The 7,458-nt window shown below is 43.3% G+C and overlaps 1 pseudogene; it reads right to left on the bottom strand.

Annotated features, from left to right (window-relative positions):
• Positions 1 to 5,741: 5,741 nt before the first annotated feature.
• Positions 5,742 to 5,858, bottom strand: LOC136650106 (5S ribosomal RNA; annotated as a pseudogene).
• Between the last annotated feature and the right edge of the window lie 1,600 nt (positions 5,859 to 7,458).

Raw genomic sequence — 7,458 nt, 5'->3', positions numbered from 1 at the left:
CATGGGATGCTGGGGACACTACCCCAAGCATGCAGCTGCAGCTACTAGCAAGACATATATGCTTAGGAGTGTGTTTGGTTTTCTGTATTACTGTATCTGTTTGCCGATGTCACATGGGTGGGTAGATCAGGGCTCAGAAGGCTTTTCCAGCTGTCTCCACCCTCTCCCCATCCTGTTTTGCTCCTCCCTGACCCCATTCTGCTTGCCCATCACCACCCTCCCCTGCTCTGTTTCACTTCTGCCCCTTTGCAAAGAGGCCCCAAAGAAAGTTTGTACCCCCTGATAAAATTCCTCTCAGAGGTCCTGCTCATAGGATTGGGTCATCAGCTAGCTTCAAAGGTTTTCCAGTTTGAAGTTTCACTGGAAAACAATGTTCCCGCACAAGTACTCATCAAAACATTGCCCACCAAACTGGGAAAAATGAGCTAAGACACTTGTTGAGATTAAAGAAGGTCCACAGCACGTGCAAGCACTCAGCAAAAAATAACAGAACTTGTTAGCTTTTAACTCCCAACCTTAGTGTGTGTAGTTACTTGCCTACCCATAGAGAATTAAATGGCAAGAAAGACTTCTTTAGCCCCTTTCAGTGGCTCACACATTGCTCTGGGATGCAATGTGCTGGATGGGACTGGATAGGACTGTGCTGCACAGGCAATCAGGAAAGTCATGCCAGGGTAATTTAATAGCCCAGTGTCCTTTCTCATTGGTTGCTGGCCTATGATGTAATAATTTAGACCACACACTCATTACACATAGGAAGTTGCATGGGTCTGTCTCATACTAATGGTGATAGGCAGTGCTTTTTTTGTTAAAAAAAAAAAAGGTGCAGGAACTCACAACTTGTTAATCTTTTATTTATTTATTTATTTATTTATTTATTTATTTATTTATTTATTTATTTATTTATTTATAAACTGAACTTTGAGGAGTTTTGCAGCCTCAACTGGACTCCTCTTTTGGCAACTGGCAACCAACCTTTATATTTTGCAGCCATGGAGCATCTCCCCTCCTAAAATAAAAAAAATTCTTCCTCATAGGGATTTGAACCCCTAGCCTCTGGGTCCACAGACCAGCACTTTAGCAATTGAGTCATAGGAACTCTTAGACTCAAAGTGTTTGGGACTAATACTTGAGGCGCTGATGGCCACCAGCTGGGCTCAAGACCTTATATATTAGTTCTGAGCACTTTGACTACAGGCTTTCCTATAGCCCAATGGAGAGAGTGCCAGGCTGGCGAGCATGAGGTCAGAGGTTTGAATCCTTCCCTAGCCCACAGTTTAAAAAAAAAAAGGTGGAGCACAAGGTCAGAGCTGCAGGTGCAAAAAAAAAAAAAAAGTGGAGCATGAGGTCAGAGGTTCGAATCCCTCTCTCAGTGAAAGGGGGAAAAAAAGTGCCAGAATGCTGTTCAGGTGTGTTCTATTACAAAAAAAAGCCCTGGTGATAGGTGTCACTGTGAGGAACCTCTGCTGCGGGAGGGGAATAAATGAGCTTTTAACATTCTGTCAACAGACATTTTGTTTGCTTACCATCTTTAATTATCAAGCTGTTTTGTTTTGCTTTATTTTTTAAAAGAATTGCAGCATTTATCACACCATACATATTAAGAGAATTGTTACCGTCATGGCAGTTTAGAGATCTAAAAGAGCAAATTCAGCAAAAGATATATTCCTATATGTGGGTTCCTAAGGCCAACCCACTTGAGGGGGTTAGCTTTTTCATAACTGCCACAATGGCTCACCTTTGTTAATGTTTCTGTCATATATTTTGGGGTCCTGGCAGTCCCAGCAGCTGACTGCCACCAATTTTTTTTCACCAGCACTGGAAGTATTGCCCTTCCTCTGCTACTGTCACATGAATTGTCTTGATAGTTAATCCTAAGGCCTTACAGCCCAATCCTATGTTTCCCTGCACCCGCTGGGGCAGCAGTGCCAAAGCAGCTGCTGCTGTATCCAGCAGGCACTGGGAAGCTGCCAGGAGTTTCCTGGGGGAAAGAGCACTTTCATTCCCTTCCCCCAAGGACAGCCCTGGTCTCGGCAATGGGTCCCTTCGCATCTGTGCCAGCTATTTTGCTGGCACAGACATTAGAGTCTCTGTGTGTCCTTTTGGCCTGACACAGAGTTCAGGAACTGTCAGAGCAAAACTCCGCTGGTCCCACCGCCTCTCATCCTAGTTCCTCCTCCATCCTGTCCTTGTCCCCCCAGTCCCTCAGAGGCCACACCACTGCCCAGCAGTCTCACTTACCCCTGCCAGCAGTGTGTCCTCCTCCTGCCAGCGCTAGGTCCAATGCCCGACTGGCACGGGCCCAGCGCCAGACCACCCTACTCTCCGTGTGCTGTAAATATGCTTTACGGCATATTTATGACACTCAGTACCAATGCTAGGGTTCAGTGGTGGTGCTAGGTAAGTATAGGATTGGGCCCTTAGACAATTTGTGCACTTTGGGCAGAAGGTGCTTTAGGCATCTGAGGAAAGAATATTGATAGCTCATGATTTTCTGTCTGCAAGAGGGGACAAAGATTCCGGACTCACTACTATTACTAATGCCATTTGATAGAGTAATAGAGTGTTGGGAATTGTATAGAACATATGGGAGGGGGTCTGTAACTCAATGGTGGAACACATGCTATGCATTCAGCATTGCCAATGGGATGTGTGCTGCATCCTGCAGCTGGGTGGCACTCATGGAGGCCTCCTCAAAGTTAGGGAATGGTTGTTCCCTTACCTCAGAGCTGCATTGCCCTTATGTCAGTGCTGGAAAACACTAACATAAGGGGTTAGGATTGCGCCCTGAAGCAGTCCTAAATTAGATTATCAGAAAAGGAGAATATTACTTGAGAAAGCTGTAGCAAGTGTTGAAAAAGATGAGGGTTACCTCTTGAAGCAAACACAAAGGAAGAAAATCTAGGTGCAGACATAACAGAGTATCCATGGATTTGGTATCCGCTGTTTAAGTTATCCGCGGTTTCGCAGATGCAAGGGACACCCTTTAAGAAGAATTAGAAAGTGAAGGAGAAAGCTAAAAATAGCTGTTCCTACTGTAGTGGAGCAAAACCACAACATTTAAAGACCGGACTGTCTGCAACCTCTTCCTGGTCATGCCGGGGCTCCTCCCTTCCCCCAATGTCATCTCAGAATACCTGGTTGCGATGTTTAGGGTTTATTCCACAACACCCATTTATAGCACGTATATTTTTATTTCTCACAGGTTATTGATGTGCACATGCAAAAAGGAATCTTAATGTGATCATATAACTTCATCAGAATTCCTTTTTGAGCTCTGTGATTTGACCAATGTGCACATACTCTGGCCTGTAACTTGTAAGGAAAAAGAAGATGCAAACCCAAAACTGCAGCAAACTACACATACACCAATTCCAAAATCAATTTCAGAAAGTCAAACCAGATGGCAAAGTGGAATTCAGGGGAGACTGAACCCACAGAACAGTGGAAGGGGATATTCACTCATCCTTATGTCTAACACCACCACTCAGAGCGCGATACCATAGTCTTTCGAGACTGAAGGTTGCCAACAAGGAAGGATATCTAACTAAAGGATATTCACCAGCCGTATGTACAGGGGTCCTATATCCATGGATTCAGTTATTCACGGATTGGGTCCACGGGAACCCATCCCATGTATGCCTCCAGAGGGGCTTCAGAGCCCAGCAGAGGCTGCAGACATCTTATATGGCAGCTTATCAGATGCTTACAATACACTTTATAAGACGGAGAAACTGGAAGTGACGTTTTTAAGGCCTTATAAGGCATTGGGAGGCCCAGGGACTTCCCCAGGCCTCCCAATGCCTTATAAGGCCTTAAAAACATCACTTCTGGTTCTGATATGAAACGGATATAATGTGTTTTGAGCTCTACAGCTCAGTCTGAGCCTGGCAGAGGCCGTGGATGGATGACCACGGCCTCTACTGGGTTCAGAAGTTCCTCTGGAGGGGAAGGGAGGGGAGCATGGCTCCCCTCGCCTTCTGAGGGTCCAGACCACGGGGACAGGGGTTCGTCTGTACCCACAGTTTCTGGTATGCACGGGGGGTTCTGGAATGGAAACCCTGCAGATAAGGGGACACGCCTATATATCTAAATCATAAGAACTAGATGTATATCTAGATGTGTACTTCTAAATAAAGTTCAAAGAGAATCCAGAAAAAAAAAATCTGGTTCATTCACACTTTGTTTTTTTTTTTTTTATCTCATAAAAATAGAAACAGACATAATGACAACATTAGATCTATTTTTCACAAGACACATGGTTACTTCTGGATAAATTTGTTATAAATAATCTTTATTCATCTAAGCAACTAAGGGTCCAATCCTATCCAAATTTCCAGCATTGGGGCAGCCGCAATGCATTCCCGAGGTAAGGGAACAAATGTTCCCATACCTTGAAGAGGCCTCCGAGACTGCCTCCCCAACACAGGAAGCACTACATACCCTATAGTGCCCTATAGGCACAACAGCACCAGCACTGGAAAATTGGATAAGATTGGGCCCTAATGTAGTTAAGGGGGTTAGATCCCCTAAGGTCTAACTATAAGCATGTCAAACATTTATATAGTTGTGACTAGAAGGTATATTTGTTCTGTGCATTATTAATCTCCTATAAGCAGTCTATAGAAGCTTTAAAAACATACTTCTTTGGATACACGAACAAAGGAGTTCACAGCTAAATCCTATGCATGTTTACTCAGATGTAAGTGCACTGAACTCAATGGGACTTACTCTCAGGAAAGTGTGAGCAAGACTGCAGCCTTATTAAAAAAGTAATGGATAACAAAATTTTAGCAAAAAAAATGCTAAATAGAAAAACCTGGTCTTCAGAGCCCTGAATTAGTACAAGTTATTATTAAATATAAACATAATATTTTAAGAAGAGGAAAATCAAGGCAATGCCAAAGTTTATGATTTCTCATCTTAAATAGTTAGATATTGCAAATACATGTACCACACTCAACATTACTAAGAAAACTATAGAAAACAGTCGGAGGTGAATCTGCAGACCAAGCACAGACATAGCTAAACACTATTGGATCAATTCACAAATTGTTTCATAATTTGGTTGTACAGATTCTTAAGTGCCAAGGACTATAATGACTCTGACGAGGTCAAGTCCTACTTACATTTGTAAAACCATTGATTTGATTAAAAGTAACAGCTGTTGTTAGGTCTAGTGTGTTAGTGGCACTACTGATGAACTTATACTCACAGCATTCGTTTAAGATAACACATGAGGTGTGAACCTCTAAGCAATTACTCTGGAAGCAGCGATTGAATCTAAAATGGAACTCTCAAATCTAATTCAGAGAGTAGTTTTTCTTTCTGGTCAGATCTATTGATTACTGAGACACTCACAGGCCAATTCTATGCAGAGGATCCAATATGGTGCCGGCTGCATCCTGCAGGGAAGTTTCAGCCTCTGTAGACCTCCTTGGGGTAAGGGAACATTTGTTTATAGCTGGCACAAGTCTGCATGGACCTGGGAATCGAGGCCAGGAGGGGGTTGGTGGAAACTGCAACTGCCAAACCCACCCCCTTCCTGATCCCAATCCACCCTCTTCCCTGCCCCCATTGCACTCTATTTCACTCATTCCTATCTCCCTCCTACACTTACCTGTAGGGCATCTGTTGTCTGTTGGCACACGGAGCTGACCACTTACTGCTTGTGGCAGTGGCCAGGTCATGTGCTCTGGTTGGTTGGTTGGCAACCTTCAGTCTCGAAAGACTATGGTATAAGCCTACAGCACCCGGTATTCCCAGGCGGTCTCCCATCCAAGTACTAACCAGGCCTGACCCTGCTTAGCTTCCGAGATCAGGCGAGATCAGGCATGTGCAGGGTAACAGTTGCTGCTCTGGCATGTCACCTTTTGTAACTGCTCGAAAGTACCATACACTACCGGAACACTCATTCTGGTGGCATACAGTGCTAATAAGGTTGGGCCTTCAGGAAAGCTGATAACCAAGTTAGTTCCTAGAATCTTGGAATTCCATGGGTTGAAGAGCTGTATTATGTGATAAGAGTAGGGAACTAATATTCTCTTAGGGTTGGTAAGCAGAACCATGGGCTCTTCCCAGGTTATACTTTGTTCCCTAAAAGGCTCCTGAGCAGAAGTGTCTTTGGCAGAGGTGAGCGTGGAGGACTATTGCAGAGGTTTGAATGAGCATTGTTTATGCTGTAATGTTAAAGGAATACAGAGCTTTTCCTTCATTCAAACCTCTGCAATGGTTCTCCATGCTCATCTCTTCCAAAGACTCTTTTGCTCAGGAACAAAGTACAACCTGGGGCGAATCCATGGTTATGCCAACCAATCCTTATCCATGCTCTTATCACATAATCCAGGATAGGACTTCCATAAGATTCAGAGTTCATGATGGAAAATCCTGGATGGAAGAATGGTGTTACATTTCCAAGAACGATGGCCCCATTTTCAATTTGTGTCTCTATTCCTAGGTGGCTGTGCTGGTACTTGACTCATTGACCCCCCTGCTAATTGGGTAAGAGGCACTTTTTCAAGTGGGTGCTCCTTTTTTTAGCAGGGGGAGAGTAACTGGCCCACCTCACCCCAGCACTGTCTGTTCTAGTGGCTGTCTGCTGGTATTCATTTGCATTTTTTTAGATTGTGAGCCCTTGGGACAGGGAGCCATTTAGTTATTTGATTTTTCTCTGTAAACCGCTTTGTGAACTTTTAGTTGAAAAGCGGTATATAAATACTGTTAATAATAATTAATAATTAGCAGGAACCCAGGAGGATGGTACAGTTGGTTGGCTCAGGAGAAGAGAAGTAGGCTGCCTTGAGAAAGAATAGTAACAAAAGACAGGAAAATCAAGCAGATCAGTATCCTAGAAATAGGCAACCACAAACCACTGAGGCTGACTAAGCAAGGACTATAATGGTAAAACAGGCAGGAAAATTCCAAATTAGACCCTCCAGATCCTTAGAAGTTATAAATGGGCCAAATAGGGAAAGAGAATGGAGGCTAAAAAAAATGAATCCTCTTTGGAAGGTGGAAGTTTATAATGGAGTTATCTCTCCGAACTCAAGCTGAAACTCAAGCCAATCTCTGTTGGCCTACCTCCCTACCTTGAACAGCTCTGCCTTGGGTACCATTTCTTTGTCATGTCAAATCAAAGCAGTCTCATCAACTGGAAAACAAATTTTTCAACTGACAGATGAATACTGTACAGTCACAAGTAGGAGCTCATTCATCTTTAGGATTCTGATGCCAGATAATAACGTAAGCTTTCGTTTTCATAGGTAATATCAATGTAAGCTTTCTAAAATGATTTCTATATCGTGAATTATATAGATTATAATGAGAGAGAAAAACATAAGCATAGATCAAAATACTGTATTCTCACCAACGTGCAAGATGACAGAGCACAGGAAATTGAAAATATCAATGGAATAACAACCAGCTGGACTGTTAGCAGAGCTGTGGAAAAATCAAACT

Source organism: Tiliqua scincoides, chromosome 4 (assembly GCF_035046505.1).
Source record: "Tiliqua scincoides isolate rTilSci1 chromosome 4, rTilSci1.hap2, whole genome shotgun sequence".
Lineage (NCBI taxonomy): Eukaryota > Metazoa > Chordata > Lepidosauria > Squamata > Scincidae > Tiliqua > Tiliqua scincoides.
The sequence above is the reverse complement of the archived record's forward strand: the minus strand, read 5'-3'. Positions and strand labels throughout refer to the sequence as shown.